General features: G+C 54.1%; 1 pseudogene; it reads left to right on the plus strand.

Annotated features, from left to right (window-relative positions):
* Nucleotides 1-14172: 14172 nt before the first annotated feature.
* On the plus strand, nucleotides 14173-15441 carry LOC133242541 (protein EOLA1-like; annotated as a pseudogene).
* The last annotated feature ends 399 nt before the right edge of the window (nucleotides 15442-15840 follow it).

Consider the following 15840-nt stretch of genomic DNA (forward strand, 5'->3'; position numbering starts at 1 on the left):
TTTCAGCGTGAAGTTTTATATACAGCCAAACTGTCAAGTACGAGAATTGAATAAAGTTTTTCAGACATACAAGAATTCAAAAAATTATCTCCTGCTTGATCCTTTAGTAAGAGGTTACTTAAGGGTGCCTTCTAGCAACCAAAGGCAGTATGGAGGAACTTGGTCAACATCCCCAAATATCCTGCCACAGCAGAAGGATGAGGATTCAGGGAGAATTTAAGGCTTGTTTCAAACAGATCTGGGGTCCTCAGATGGGTACTCCTCAAAGTCAGCCTCTGCCCCTTACACTCACTGCTGTATGCACAGTGAGTGTATACACACTGTGTATGTGCACAGGGTATGCACATGGCTGGCACAATTTGTTGGATTTCAAGGAATCACTGGGATGAGCAGCACAATCAGAAGTACTTGAGTGAGAAGGCAGAGCAGCCAAGATTGTGCTCAGCGCGCTGCCAGTGAGGGCTCTCACCCTGCACAGAGCAGCAGGCAGCACCCTTGTCTCTGAGCATGTGAACTGAATCTGAGGAGCCCGATGTGGACTGCAATTGCTACCACAAGTGCTGGGCACCAAGGGCCCCGTTCCAGGCAGTGACTGTCTCAGGATGTGCTAGATGGGTCTCTAACTGCCTGGGGAGTGGCTGGTGCACGGATCTGGATCTGGGCTGCCAGGAGGTAGATGATACAGCAGGACTAGCCTGGTTTCTGCAGCTTCCCAGGTGGCACTAGTGGTGAAGAACCCGCCTGCCAACGCAGGAGACATGAGAGACGCAGGTTTGATCCCTGGGTCAGGAAGATCCCCCATCATAGGAAACGGCAACTCACTCCAGTGTTCTTGCCTGGGGAATCCCATGGACAGCGGAACCTGGTGGGCTATATAGTCCATGGGGTCGAAAACAGTAGGCAGGACTGTAGTGGCTTAGCATGCACGCAGCCTGGTTTCTAGCTGCAGACTCCTGGAGGGAGTGAAAATGAATTGAATTACAACCAGAACCTGATACTGCTGAAGTAAAACCCAGTGGAACATGAGGGCACAGAAGAAGGACTGGGCACCACTGCAGCCTTGACATTTGCTGAGCTCCAGGCTTCCCTGGTAGTGCAGCTGGTAAGGAATCCTCCTGCAGTGTGGGAGACCTGGGTTCGATCCCTGGATTGGGAAGAACCCCTGGAGAAGGGAATGGCTACCCACTCCAGTATTCTGGCCTGGAAAATTCCATGGACTGTATACTGTATAGTTCACAGGGTCGCAAAGAGTCGGACATGACTGAGCGACTTTCATTGCCTAAGTCACATGCTCCACCAAGACCTGTATAAGGGGAGATGATCAGCTCATCACGGAACAAGTTGGTCCCAGTCCCGTTTGTCTCTGAACACCTTGCATCATCCTGAACGAATTTTCTCTTCCCTTCCATTCTCTCCCCTTCCTCTCCTCTCTTCTTCCTTCCTTTCTGCTCAAGCCCAGACCTTTTAATGCTGCCATTCATTGATTTGGCCAGCTCAGTTCTGGATGCGCAGACAGGCTTGGAGCAGGCAACCCTAGTACTGTCAGTCAGGAAGTGGAGAATTTCTAAAAGCTTCCACCAGGGGCTGCCCAAGCGCTGGCTTCAATGGTGATTCACTTCCGTACAACAACATAAAGACCAGGGGTCCCCAACCTTGGGATCTAATGCCTGATGATCTGAGGTGGAGCTGATGTAATAGTAATAATAGAAATAAAGTGCACAGTACATGTAATGTGCTTGAATCATCCTGAAATCATCACTTCCCCCACCTCCCACTCCACCCCCCACCATCGGTGGAAAAATTGTCTCCCACAAAACCGGTCCCTGGTGCCAAAAAATTTGGGGACTGCTGGTTACAGATGAAGGCACACACTTCAGACAAAACAGAAAAGCCTAATCACGTATTGCACGGAGTGAGGTATGACTGCTTTTCCCCCACATTTGCCCTGCATGCATGGGAACATGGAGGTTCTATTTGGTCACCCCCTTCCTCCTGGTTTTCCTCGTTCCTCTTCCATCTAGGGAGGATTTCTACATATTCCCTCAGATAGAGCTTTACAAAGAGCCTCAGGGAAGGGAAATAAGGAGGCCTCAAGGAGGGAGGATTCTCACAGTCGGGGGTGGGGGGCTTCCTGCTTGAAGGGAAGGGCTGTAAGGCAGCCCCAGGACAGTCTAGGGGCATTGCACGCCTGCACTGTCAGCCGCTGACATTTGGGTGTTTCTTGCAAAGGGGATCCCACAGCAGGATGGCCACGGCAACCCCCACTCCTTCTGCACCTCTCCAATAAAAGTGGAACTGGGAAGCAGCGTGAGGCCTGAGTTGACATTCCTTTGGGGCCCCTCTCATAGGTGTGCCATGCAAACACCTCAGGTGCAAATGGGTCCATCCACAGAAGGAACAGCTAAAGACAGCTTGAAATGGGGCACTTTTCAGGGGAAAAACTGAAGTGTGGAAGAACTCTTCAGCCATACAGCAAATTATCATGTGTCTCGTCAACCAGGTGTCCTCCTGTGGTTAGTAGTTTATGCCAGAAAGGTAGCAAGGGGAACAACTGGCTTGGTGAGAAAAAGAAAGCCCTCATTTTCTATGGCAGTACAAATACTAAAAATATCAAGAATTTAAATTGTCTTCACCAGGACATAATTTCCTTGTATACTGTATGCTGTTATCTGCATTTTACTTGAAGAAATGGGACACTGGGGAAGCAGCCGACATTATCCCCTGTGTAAGCGGTGCAACATGACATTTCTGCAACATCATTTAAAAGTCTATCAATACTGGAAACTTCTCTAAGAATCTCTAAGGGACCAAAAAACAAAGACACAAAAAAAGCACTTGGGTGGAAGGCATACCAGAGAGGATTCTCACTAAAGGGCATGTGTGTTCACAGGCAAAATGCAGCTTGCAAAAGTTCTCAAAGCTGACATTTCTCTCTGTTGAATTTTGGAGGCCAAGTGTTGCCTTTGAACCCCAGACAGGAGCAAAAAGTTGAAATTCCCAGTCCTAGCCTTGACCTTTTGCCCTGGGCAGAAACCACCCACTGATAAATGTGACTGTCCCTGATTGCCTGTTTGCCTCCAGCTGGTCGCCTGTACCCCACCTCTCTGATTGATGGCACATGGGGTGGGCACTGATGGGGCAATGATTGTGGGCTCTGCCTTCAAACAGATGTGATTTCAATCTTAGCTCCCCAGGGTGATCCTGACCCACTGCTAAACTTCCCTTGCTGCATCAGGAAATGTGAATTCCCACAGAGATGACCTAAGGGTCTGCTCCCAGCATCCAACAGGTAATCAATAAGCAGGGACTGTGGGGAGCAGGCTCTGTTCATCTGAGCAGACTCTAGCCAGTGGAGTTCCAGACTCTGACCAACCCGAGCTCCAGCCTCCCTGGGGCACAGCTGCAGCGATGGTGCCAGCTGGGCCAGTGAAATGTTTCTGGTTCTGAAGCCACAGCCTGTACCATGGGGAGCATCTGACTATGAGCAGAGGAACTCTGGTTTCCCATTTCCAATGTCACTTGTCTTCTATGCTGGTCAGTTCAGATGCTCAGTCATGTCCAACTCTTTGCGACCCCATGGACTGCAGCACATCAGGCTTCCCTGTCCATCACCAACTCCTGGAGCTTGCTCAAACTCATGTCCGTTGAGTCGATGCCACCCAACCATCTCATCCTCTGTCACCCACTTCTCCTCCTGCCTTCAATCTTTCACAGCATGAGGGTCTTTTCCAATGAGTCAGTTCTTCACGTCAGGTGGCCAAAGTATTGGATTTTCAACTTCTGCATCAGTCCTTCCAGTGAATATTCAGACTGATTTCCTTTAGGATTGACTGGTTTGATCTCCTTGCAGTCCAGGGGACTCTAAAGAATCTTCTCCAACATCACAGTTCGAAAGCATCAATTCTTTGGTGCTCAGCTTTCTTTATGGTCCGACTCTCACATCCATACATGACTACTGGAAAAACCATAGCTTTGACTAGACAGACCTTTTTAAGCAAAGTAATGTCTGCTTTTTAATATGCTGTCTAGGTTGGTCATAGCTTTTCTTCCAATGAGCAAGTGTCTTTTAATTTCTTGGCTGCAGTCACCATCTGCAGTGATTTTGGAGCCCCACCCCAAGATAAAATCTGTCACTGTTTCCATTGTTTACCCATCTATTTGCCATGAAATGATGGGACCAGATGCCATGATCTCAGTTTTTTGAATGTTGAGTTTTAAGCCAGCTTTTTCACTCTTCTCTTTCACTTTCATCAAGAGGCTCCACAGTTCCTCTTCACTTTCTGCCAGAAGGGTGGTGTCATCTGCATATCTGAGGTTACTGTTATTTCTCCTGGCAATGTTGCTATGTAAACAGCAAGCTCCTTAAAAACAGTCCCCAGAACTCCAGAGGGACAGGATAGCAGGCTGGATGCAAGGTGGCATGGAACACTTTTTTTTGCCCTTGTCAGCCAGTAGTAGCTACCGAAAGCAGATGAAAGACCCTGGCATAATTTTTCTGTTTCTCTTCCCCGTAACATCTTTGCACACCAAGTTTATCCCAGCCTTTCAACTCATAGAACCCTCCCTGTTGTCCTAGCAACTGTGCACTGTTACTATACCGAGCATAGAGATGTGAAAACTGAGGCTGGAAAACAGTCATCACTGGCTCAAGATCTTAAACCCTGGCCTCTGAGCCATAACCCCACAATGCCAAGGACAAACCCAGGCAAGGACACTGATCTGGGCTGTTCAGCCCTGCGCTGTGAGGCTGATGGCCATACACCCTCACGGGTAACTGGGGTACCTGGAGGGTGACCAGGGCACAGAAGCCAGGCTGGTTGAGCAAGAGACAGCTTCCAGATCATGGGCTGACGGAAAACCACAATTTTGCTCAGGGAAAACATGGTCTTTGCAATTTTGGGTCCAGGTTAATCCTAAGAATATTATTAGCTACCAAGCATGTTGCAAGTGAGGCCCGGGTGCCACTCCCTGAAGGCAACTTTCCATCCTGTCCAAAGTTAATGCACAGGCTTCTCTGAGACAGAGGGGGCTGCCCAGCAGGGCAAGCAGCACCAGCAGCAGCACAATGCCATTTATGCCATCTCTACCTGCACTTCCTATCAGCGCTTGAGAAGTGTGCTATGAAAGCAAGTCAACGAGGTGAGCTTAATGCTGCTGAGCTTCTGGTGTCATTGCCTGTATCTCAAAACCAGAGACTCCTGAATCACGTTAACACCCCAGAATTGTGTGGGTGGACCCAGGTTTTGTGGAGCTGTAGTGGGAGACCTCACATGGCTCCAGATGTCCTGAAACAAGACAGTAGACAGGTTCCAGAATTACAAACTAGTGAATACACGTGCTTGCCAAGGGTCCTTCCTCTTTCAGCTCTCGGTTCCTCCCATTTCTACCACAGAAGACCACAGTTGGCACCAAAAGATTTCATATCCTGAGGCAGTTTGGCAGATGGTAGGGTGTGTAGTCACTCAGGTTGACCTGGGGCTGGCCCTCAGTCCTGCCTGTCCCAGGAAGGGCATCCCTGCAGGCTGAAGCCTGGAGGAAGGTAACACATGCAGTAGCCCTGGGCCTCTGTCAGTCCTCTGAAAGTGTTGGCTCTTACTGTGGCTAGGATCACTTGTACCTAATGCTTTGTCCAAAAGCCTTGGGGGCCACGAGAGTTGACGGATTTAGAAATCATTAATAGGGACACAGAGATCATCAACACCCAGGCAGGGGCTGGCAAACACACTGACATGGCTGCAGTGAACCATGAGACTGTTAATACCAAGTGGGATACATGGAGAAAATTCAGGATACTATAAATGGCTTCTTGGTATCATCCATTTTTGGTTTTACTACCAAAAGGGTTTTGGTCAAGCTGGTGAAAACACTTGGCTGCTGAAGTGTTCTGGGTGATGGAATGGTGGACAGCAGATCATGGACCTGAGGCAGCAGGCAGATGTTGACTCCCGCACAGTTCAGGGAAGAGGCTTCCAGCTTTATGGATTCCTGGTCATAGTACAGCCCCTAGTTCACAAAGCCTGTCAGTTTGACTCAGCTCACACTGCCTTCTGACCCCAGGGGCCACTATACACATCTTTACTCAAAATCCACCAGTGGCCCTCAAGTCCCAACCCAGGCCACATCCTATAGGACCTTTGGGACTGGGGGCTGATGGTGGCCATGTTCTCCTCCTTTCCGAGTTGGAGGCTCTTCACTGTCTGCCTGTCTCCCAGCTGCAGGTTTCAAGGCACAAGCCTGCATTCCCACTCATTCTGGGGAAAGTTCTCTTGGGAAAAGAGATGCCTCTTCAACCGCTATTCGTAGTAGGTGCTTTCTGGTTTATAGATTGCTTTCATGTGCTTTCATCTTGTGACCTCCTCTCTCCTATCAGATGCACCGACAAATAGGATTACTCCTAATGGGGACATTTCACACTGTGCTCATCCTTCAGATAAAGAAAGGGAGACTCAGAGAGGGAGTGATTTGCTGAGACTCACACTCCAGCAGTGGTGGTGCTGGGGACAAATCCAGGTTTGAGATGGCAGAACGGAGTGTCTGCTTCCTCCCACACTGCCTCTGTGGAGGACCAGAGCCTGCCCAGCCTACCTGGCTAGTGCTGCACATACCAGCACGCAGCCTTGCCTCTGCAGGCAATGGATGCAATTTCACAGCACATCAGAGTCTCTAGAAATCCTTTGCCAAAAATCCCTTGCGGGACCTAAACTGATGGTGTCAGGCTGGGGGCCCTCCACAAACTCGCCTGCTCCAGCCACACACCTGGGCTCAATTCCGTCCATGGGTCTGACACTTCTGGGGGCCCTTCTTCATTTCCCAGCCAACGAGACCCTCTTCACTAAAAGACCCAGATCAGATGGTCCTCCCATCTAAAAAGTCCACCATGGTCCTCTGATGTGAGTCAGTGGTTGGTTCCCACTTTTCATCCTCCCCAAACTCTGGCCTTCACAGGTCTGCCTGGAAGATGTGCTCCAGGCTCCCCACCCCCTAGGCCTGAGTGATGCAGGGGTGAGTGGACACCTGATGCCCTGCACAGTGGAGGAGCCTCTTGCAGGACGGGTGTCCTTGGACTTGAATGCACTTTGCCTTGTAATGTCTGGCACCCAGACCTGCCCTCTCCCATCACGCTGTGCTTACACCAGAGCTAGCAGATGGCTGGATGGCCAGTGCACTGGAAAGAGTTCTCTTCCCCAACCCAGCAGTTGTCTGCTGCAAAAGATGCCAAGAGCCCCTCCCACCAGGCTGCGTGCAGGGCAGAGCGTGGCGCCACCCAGGCAAAGCACTTAGCGTCCTGTGTGTACACACAGCCACCGCTCAGGCACCAATTCCTTTTGTCAGTTCTTCTGCTCGGTCAGTAGTGATCATGAGGCCTCAGGCACTGTGAGGGCCCGACCACCGGGGCCCACTGTGGACACTTCCAATGCCTGTCTGTGCTCTGCACCTCCTGACGGGCTGGCAGGAACAGTCAGGTCACCATCACAGGTAAAGGGATGCCCTGCCCAACCCTGCCTGCTCCCTGTCCCCTTGGTGGTGAGTCCCTAGCCAGCCTCCAGCACCAACTCCCCCCCACCCCACCCCCGGGAATAGCCTCATGAAGGACCCATCCCCAGAAGGCTGGTCCTGGAGTGGTCTGAGGAGACGTGGCGAGATGGGGCCTTGGTACCAGGTTGACATCCCCTGCCCCACTGATTATGAGGACCCATCCTGTGCCCTCAGCCCTGGGCTCAAGGCCACAGCCCAGCTGCTAGAACCTGTGCTGGGCTGGCAGGGGGAGAGGAATTCCCTGGCAGGTGAGAAGATCCAGGTGTGTGGAACATGGGGGCAATAGAGGGAAGTGACTTCTTTGCTTTGCTGCCCGCAGGAGGATGAGCAGCTCAGGGTGAAGAACAGTGAGAACAAAGGTGGGGCCCAGGGTCTCCCTGGTAGCTGACAAAACCTCGGGCGGTGGACAAACATCGGCCCAGGATTCAACAGGAGTGGCTGAACCTCAAAGACACTGAACGTTCTGCCAAATATGGCCTGACCCGCTGGCATCAGAGGTCCTCTTGGGAAAACTTGAATCCCTGACACGAGGGCCAGGGAGACTGGGAGGCAGGCCCTTGAAGACTGGGACTCCCCGGCCGTCTCTGAACTTCTAAGCCTAAGGCAGCAGCCCATCCCCCCACCCCCATAAAGAGCTGGTGACCCCCCACCTCCACCCCCAAGGGAGCAAATGGCACTGGAGCCCTCCCTCAAAGGTGCCCTCTGTCCCAGGAAGCAGGGGATCTAGCCACCCCTGATCTGCTGTGGGATGCACAGCACTACCAGCAGGAGAGCCCAGGAACCATGGGGAGAGCTGGTCACCTACTGCCTGGCTACCAAGGAGAGCAAAGTCACCACACAACACAGGCTGGGATCACTGGGCCTGGTGATCAAGGAGATAGACAACACCCCTCCCTCCATCTCTGCTGCCCAGGAACTGCAGCAGAGATCGCGGGCTTGCACTGAGCGGCCAGGAGCCAGGGGCCATGACGAGCGCTGCCACCGCCCAGGAGGCCAAACCCACAGAGTGGGGCAGGTGGTCAGTACAACATGGCCTCCTGGGGGTTCAATGGATGTGCAACAGACCAAGGCACAGTCCAAAATGACAGTGAGACCAAGGGCAACCACCCCAGTAAATGGGTCAAGGTCCCTCTCCCAGGTTCAGCCCCCAAGCCAGTTCTCAGACCTGGAACTGAGGAACAGGGGTGGGCTGGGTCCCCGGGGGAAGGACAGTGCCACACCACAGCAGACAGACACAGAAATGACCCCAGTCCCTCCCAAAGGGACCTCGGGCTCTGCATTGGTGATCCCACATGGGGGAGGTGGGACCACCAGAGGGGTAGAGGTTGCTAGACACAGGGTCAACTTGACGCTGATGTGAGAGACCCAGTTAAATCTGACTCTGCAGCCACTTTGGGAAGACCCCCTGGGCTGGGGTTTCTGACCAGAGGGGATCAAGGGGCAAGGGACACAGGGCTAGTCCTGAGGATTTGTGAGTCGATCTTAACCTGGGAGAGCCTGGAATGCAGTATCTCCCAGAGCCAGGTGCAGGGCTTAGTGAGACGTCTGTCGAGGACTCCTTCAGAATCTGGGGGCACATGTGATGTGAGGGAAAGACAGTAAGGCCAAACAGAAACCCTGTGTGAACTCCAGTGAGTAAAAGAGAAAAAGAGAAAATAGAGGGGATCCACGTCCCACTCATGAACTGCAGAACCTTCTCACCTCTGGTGGCGCCTCATGGGCATCCTCTGCTTCTGACTCCTCACACCCTCTCTGTACTTGGCCAAGTCACCACGGTGGGCATGCAAGTACTCAAAGGGTAGCTGGACAGGCTCCTGCCCAGAACATAAGTCCACTCACTGAAGTCCTCTCACCTTGGGTATGGGATGGCAATGCACACTCCAGATCGCCCTCCTTTCTCCTCAATCTCGCAAATTAAACAGTTGGACCTGTTCAGTGGGCCGCAGCCTGCTGTCCGGAAGCCCCCTCCAGTGCTGGGGGGCCTGGCACCCGGGTCGTGGCCAACCTGCACAGACAGAAGACAGTAAAGAGCACATAGACCCCAGAGCTCGGGAGTGATGGAGATGCACAAACCAGCATCTCCAGCTCCCGGGTCAGATGTGATATAAAGGCCTGTGGTATGAATGCAAGTGGGGCAGTACCAGAGGCTCACAGAAGCTCCCGAGGTCCCTCTGGGCGGGACCCCATCCCCTGGGCAGTCAGCACCCGAGCAGCGGCAGCAGAGTGGCCACCCATGTCTGCAGGTCCCATATGTGCCATGTCCTCTCAAAGAACTGCAGTAGAACTAAGATGAAATCAGATGAAATTAGAAACACATCCAGTTCTCAGTCTGGCCCCTCCATCTGGGCCATATGGAGAGGGGTGCGGTCAATGGGAGCTGCCCTGGGGAGAGGGGAAGTAAGTCTGGCTGACTTCCCAGAGCTACACGGCCACCCCTGGGCTTGTCCAGCGTGCAGGAGTCCAAGGCCCAGAACTGGCTAGGCAGGGACCGAGGGACTGACACGGACATGAAGGAGCCCTCTCATGGACACCAAGGAAGTGTCTCCTTGAGGACTGCTCAGCCCAGGTGCCAAGCCTGGGGGTGAATGGCAGCCCCCAGCGGGAGGGTCTGAGGGACACGCACCGACCTCTGGGGCACTTACAGCTCCAAGAGACCAGGCTAATACTGAGTCTGTCTCTAGCCTGCAAACAGAAGAGGACGAATCTGAAACAAAACCAACCAGGGCAGGATGAGCACAGACCCAAAAGAAGTGCCCACAACTCAGCACACAGAGGACACACAGCTCAGTGGAGAGATGGGCAACAGGCATTTCAGAGACCACATCGGCCAAGGAGGACATGCGGGAACCCGAGAATCTGGGTCGAGCCTGTTCCAGGTCAGTGCTGCCCTCAAACACACAGCAGGAGGAACGTGGAACCCTCACCAAGCCTCAGAGACCCAGGTGGGGTGGGAGGCAGCACTCCCTGTGGCTCAGTCCCCACATCTGGGCACGTGAGGAGAGCTGGGGCCAGCAGCAGGGAAGGGATGGGTGCAGAGAAACACCATGGAGCAGGTCCTCACAGCTGCTCCCATCAGCAGCCACACATCATAGGTCTCCAGTTCACTGGGCAAGGTCTCGTTCAAAACCAGGATTTGGAGGAACAGCAGCAGCCCACAATCTGTTCACAGGACCCTCCCTCATGATCTGAAACCACTACCAGGAGGTTCTGGGGTTTCTGAAGGCAGCTAGTAACCACTCTTCAGGTGAGGAGTGGGATACCAGCACGAGGGAGTTGGGTGTGGTGATCGCTCAGGTCCCCGCAGTGCTGAGGCCTCAAATCCAGGAGGCAGCCTCTTCCCCTCAACTCATGTCCGGAAGGCTTTTGCAAGGAGAGAGCAGGCTGCATGCTGGAAGAGAAAGCACTGCTCCGACTCAACATTCCCATGGCAACAGCTGTGTGAGTACCCGGCTAACAGGAAACAGTGAGACACCAACCTTGCCTTCCTGATACTCGGTGACCCTTGGGGGTCCAGACTTGCGTACAGCAGCCACAGCCTGGGAGGAAGAAGGGGAGAAAGGAGACAGCAGGAAGATGCAGGGTGCCCCAGAGCTCCCAGATGAAAGCACCTAACACTCGGGCAGACGGGGAAAGGGATGTTACAGTCGTGCCTGGAAGGAGGACAGTAGGTTGTCAGGGAAAAAGGAGCCAGTGGTCTAGGGGCAGAACTGCTCTGCCCTGGGCTGTGACCTCACACGAGCCCCACCTGCCCCCTGCGAGCCACCCCCACCAGGCCCTGACCTTGCAGGGTTTGGCTGCTTGTTCGTGGTTCCCCTCCCGGTGGGGCCCAACCACAAGTTCATGGAGAGCAACTGACTGACTGTGGTGGTCCCTGGATCCTTCCAGAGTGGCAGTGTGAGGGGAGGAGTCATTTTTTCTTGTTCCCTGTGGTGTCTCCTGGGCTGTAAATCACTATCACCCCTGGGGGATGGGTTTCTGTGCTGTGCGCTGAGGCATCATGGAGTCCCTGTCCCAGCCCCGTGAGGACAGGCCAGCTGCTGTGATGACCAGAACCCACCCTGAGGGAACCTGCATGTGTGTTTCACATCGGTTGGGCCCTCCTGGATCCCTGTGGTCTCAGGTGCCTGCCTAGGAGAAGACTGTGGTGACTTGGTGTCCAAAACATCTTGTCACAGGTGATTTTGTCCCTGTTCCTCTCCTCCTTGTGCAGGTTAAGACACCCAGACAAGCAGGAAGAAGAGTGTTTTCTCCTCTGGCCACCAAGCAGGCACTCTCTGCTTTGGTAGGTAGGAATGCTTGCAGCCCCTTCTTGCTCAGGGATCCCACCCACACAGCTGAGATTCAGTGACACCCAGGAGGAAGGGGTTGGGTTGGCTGAGAAACTGAATGGCAGAAATTGGGATCCAGTCACATACCCCAGTAGAAGACATAGTAGTGGCCAAGCCCCAGGGGTACCAGGCTCCCTGGTAACAGACCCAGACCCAGTGAATAAGGTGACCCTTTGTCACCCAGCAGGTGGGGAAAGGTTCAGTGGGATGATGATGCTCTCGGCCAGCCAGTGCGTGAGGACATGGAACCCTTGCCTGTGGTTGGGGGAGTGGACACGGGGAAGCCTTTGCAGAAGGCCGTTTGCTGGCATGTGTTAGTACCTCGGGTGTGTGCCCTGTGCCCCAGGCCTCCTCCTTCATGGCCCTTCAGTCAGTGAGTGTGTGGTCACATCGAGTAGTTGTATTGGCAGAATTTTTCCCTTCCCTTCTATCAGGAGGGAAGTATAAGTAACTTGTGGGACCCCCGACACTGGGAGGTATAAACAGATACCGTATAAGGTTGAAAACAGACACATGAAGTTGTGCAGATGTGGAGGAGTGTGCCCGAGGTGCTGGGAGTGTAAAAGTCATCCCCCCACTCCCTTCTTTGCACTGCCGACAGATGTCTGGACAGAGCTGACCCTCTGTCTTCATTTTCCGGCAGTTGTGTCAGGATCGCACAGGCCAGGTGGCTCAAACTATGAACCATGTTGGTTCAGGAGACCGGCAGCTGAAGCTGAGGTGTCAACTGACATTGGCTCTCGTGAGGGCTGTGGTGAGAGTCTGTCCCATCTCTCCCCCATCACTTCCGGGAGCATTGCTGGCCAAGGTGGGTGTGTCTGGGCTGGAAGAGCTCCACCTTCCTCTTCACCCCAGTTCTCCTGTGTGCCTGTCTGTCTCTAAATGTGTCCTTTGTATGGGGACAGCCATCTTGTTAGAGGAGGGTCCATCCTAATGAGATCACTTGACCTCCATCAGCTCTGTGAAGACCTTTCCTTTGTCTGTAAGGTCACACTGAGGTACTTGGGATTGAGACTCCAGCACCTGAATCTGAGGGGATGCAATGTTTTCCTCACACCCTACAAAGGCTCTGAAGTAGGAACACACTGGAATGTTCCAAGGATGGAAGGATGGCCTTTATAGCTACTGGGGATGAATCCAGGGGCGAGGAGAGCAGGCCGCCAGGGCAGGAGCCAGATCACATGGGGCTTCGTGGGCCTGTGAGAACTGTGGCTCTGCTGTGCTTGGGGAAGGGAAGGCCCAGGAGGCTCTAGGCTGGGTTCCTCTGGGACTTTCCCCCGTCCTCACAGCCACATGGAAATGGAGGCTCCCTGCGAGGTGATGAAACCCTGCTGAGGTTCAGGCCTGTGGCTCTGCTCCTCTGCCTGCCCCTTGTCCAGTAAACAGTGACCCTCCTCTAGGTACAGGGATAGAAGTGAGGATGGAGGTGCATGTGGTCAGATCCCCTGCATTCACAGGCTATCTCTCTGTCCCTTGGGCCTCCTCAGCCATTGAACAAGGTGACTGTAACCTAGCAGGTTATTTGAGGTTTGAATTCTGTGACCCCTGCATGGCACTGTCCCAGGCCCTGGCAAGGACATGGAGCGTGCCTGTCCCATTAGTTCCTGCTCTCCTTCATTCTTTCTCTAGCTCTGGGCAGGGGCTGGGGCATCTGCTGACAGTGGAGGCCATGGTGTGGGAAAGGCTGGGAGGAAGATGGCTCCCAAAGGTGTGGGGAAGACACGTGGCAGGGCCATCTGAGGTCCAGGGCGGACCCAGGGCCAAGGCCAGATTGGTTAACATGGATCTGTGTTCACTAGCCCTGGGCTGAGTGGGATATCTGCAGTGCGTGGGCAGGGTTGGGGGCTGGGGATCTGAGGGGTGAGGTGGGGGCTGGGAGTGGGGGAAGCCAAGCCCAGGACTGTGCCTGTCTGTGCTGGAAGAGGACCAGAGCCTGGCCACTGGGCTGTGAAGCCAGGGGACCCACCCTCCCTCCTCAGTGCTCCCAGGGTTTTGAGTCCCTCTGTCTTGGAACTCACCTTGTGCCTCTCTCCCACTGTCCTGCCCTCCTTTCTGACCTCCCAACAGACTGCATGTGATGGATGGGTCCTCTGGGTCACCACCCACTGTCAGCAGACCATGTGGAGATGGATTGAAGGAGCCAGCCCTCTGTGACCCTCTCCTCTGTGTCAGCAGGCTTGGAGGATGCTCGGACACATGAGGCTGATGTCTGGCCCAGGGCTCTGAGCTTGGAGGCCTGTGTGTCAGGCTCCTGGCCTTTGTGGTTCTATGTTTCCACAGCCACATGAGGCTGTGGGAGCCTGGGGAGATGAAGTTCAGCTGTCTGTCCTTCCGACAGCCTTCCGCGGGTTTCATCTTAAACAGTGTCAAGATCCTGGAGATGTGTTGGCGGCCCACGCTATGCGGCCACCGGCACTGTACCCTGGCAGTCCACATCGCACACCGGGACTGGGAGGATGCATCCTGGCTGGAGCTGCTGGAGCAGAGGCTGGGGATGAGCCCCACCCAGATCCAGGCCTTGCTGCTGGACGGGGACAAGTTTGGCCACGGAGTGATCACGGGCAACTGATTCCCTGTCCCGTGCTGCCTGCATGGCCCCTGGTGCTGCCCTGGATCTCAGCTGGGTTGTGCTTGTTTGTTTTCTGTTGAACCGTTTGGTGGGGGGGGGGGGGGAGGGATGGGGCTGGGGTTTCTTTAGAGGGGCAGCAAGGGTTCCTGGGCTGGGAAATAGTGGCCCCAGGTGCCTGACCACCACTCTGGTCCTCAATCTCCGTTTGTGCTCTGAGAGGCAGAGGTGGGTCCAGGTCTGCACATGGCACTTGTCTCTGTGAATATACGTATGTCTGTGTGTGTCCCCATGTGTATCTGTGTGCCCAGCAGAGATCATAAGAGGCACCATAGCACCCAGCCTGGGTTTCCCAACCCCACTGCCTGCAGCCAGGCCTGAGCAGGTCCCCTGACTCCCCAGGGGTGAGGCCGCACAGCAACACCTGTCTGTTGGTGAATCGCTTGGGGACCTGATGTCCACAGGCTCCCCACCGGGGCCCTTCTGCTCTGTCCCTGCAGCCTGCAGTGGGCAGACTGAGAGTTGCCCATGTCCTGGTGGGTTCGTGGAGCACTCTCCATTTCATTTGGCTCTCTCTCTCACTTGGCCTCACCCCAAATTCCCTTTGCTGAGCTGATCCCATCTGAAATGCTTAGCCAGAGGACCCAGTTCACCCTGGTTTCTCTCTGTGATATGGTCTTACTCTCTAGCAGGCATGACTTTGAATCACCTTGTTGTCTTTCTGTGTCCTGTCTTTGCACACAGTTCTGGTGGACATTAGGGACACTTTGCTGTGCCCAGAAAACATAGGTCATGACGAGGTGAAGGAGCTGGAGAATCAAGCCCTGCTAACCAGCCCTGGGACAGAAGTACCTGACTGTGCTCACCAACCCCCACTGGCTGCTGCAGCCCATCCCGGGGTGGGCCGGAAAGGACATCTTCCAGGTGTACATCCCCAAGCACCTGATCCCCTTTGGTCAGGAGGCCTGTCCAGACTGGGCTCTTGAGAGGAAGGAGACCAGCTCATGGTGACACCATCCAGTCGCCACCAGGCCCTGGACGTGCCCATCTGGTTCAGTCTGAATCAGCCCCACCCTGGGTTGCACTGCCCACTTGGTGTGGGGTCTGGGGCCAGGACTTCCCTCTTGCTGTGCTGCTCTGGACTCAGTGAGAGTCTCCAGGGCTTTGAGCTTTACGAAAAGATGACGTTGCCACTCGTTTTGGCCCTGCTGGGTCTGGGCATTTGAGAGAAATGTGTTGTTAGGAAACCGGTTAGTGTTTTTCCCTCTCTGTTTTGTTTCAAACTCCCCAATGTTGGAACAGTGTCCAGGGGTGATGGGGGAAGGCTGGGGGCTGGGCTGAGCATCAACAGCTGGCGAGGCCTCTGTCAGGCAGAGAGGCCCAGAAACAAGCCGTAGTTTGTCCTTGCAG

This window comes from Bos javanicus, chromosome X, assembly GCF_032452875.1.
Source record: "Bos javanicus breed banteng chromosome X, ARS-OSU_banteng_1.0, whole genome shotgun sequence".
NCBI lineage: Eukaryota > Metazoa > Chordata > Mammalia > Artiodactyla > Bovidae > Bos > Bos javanicus.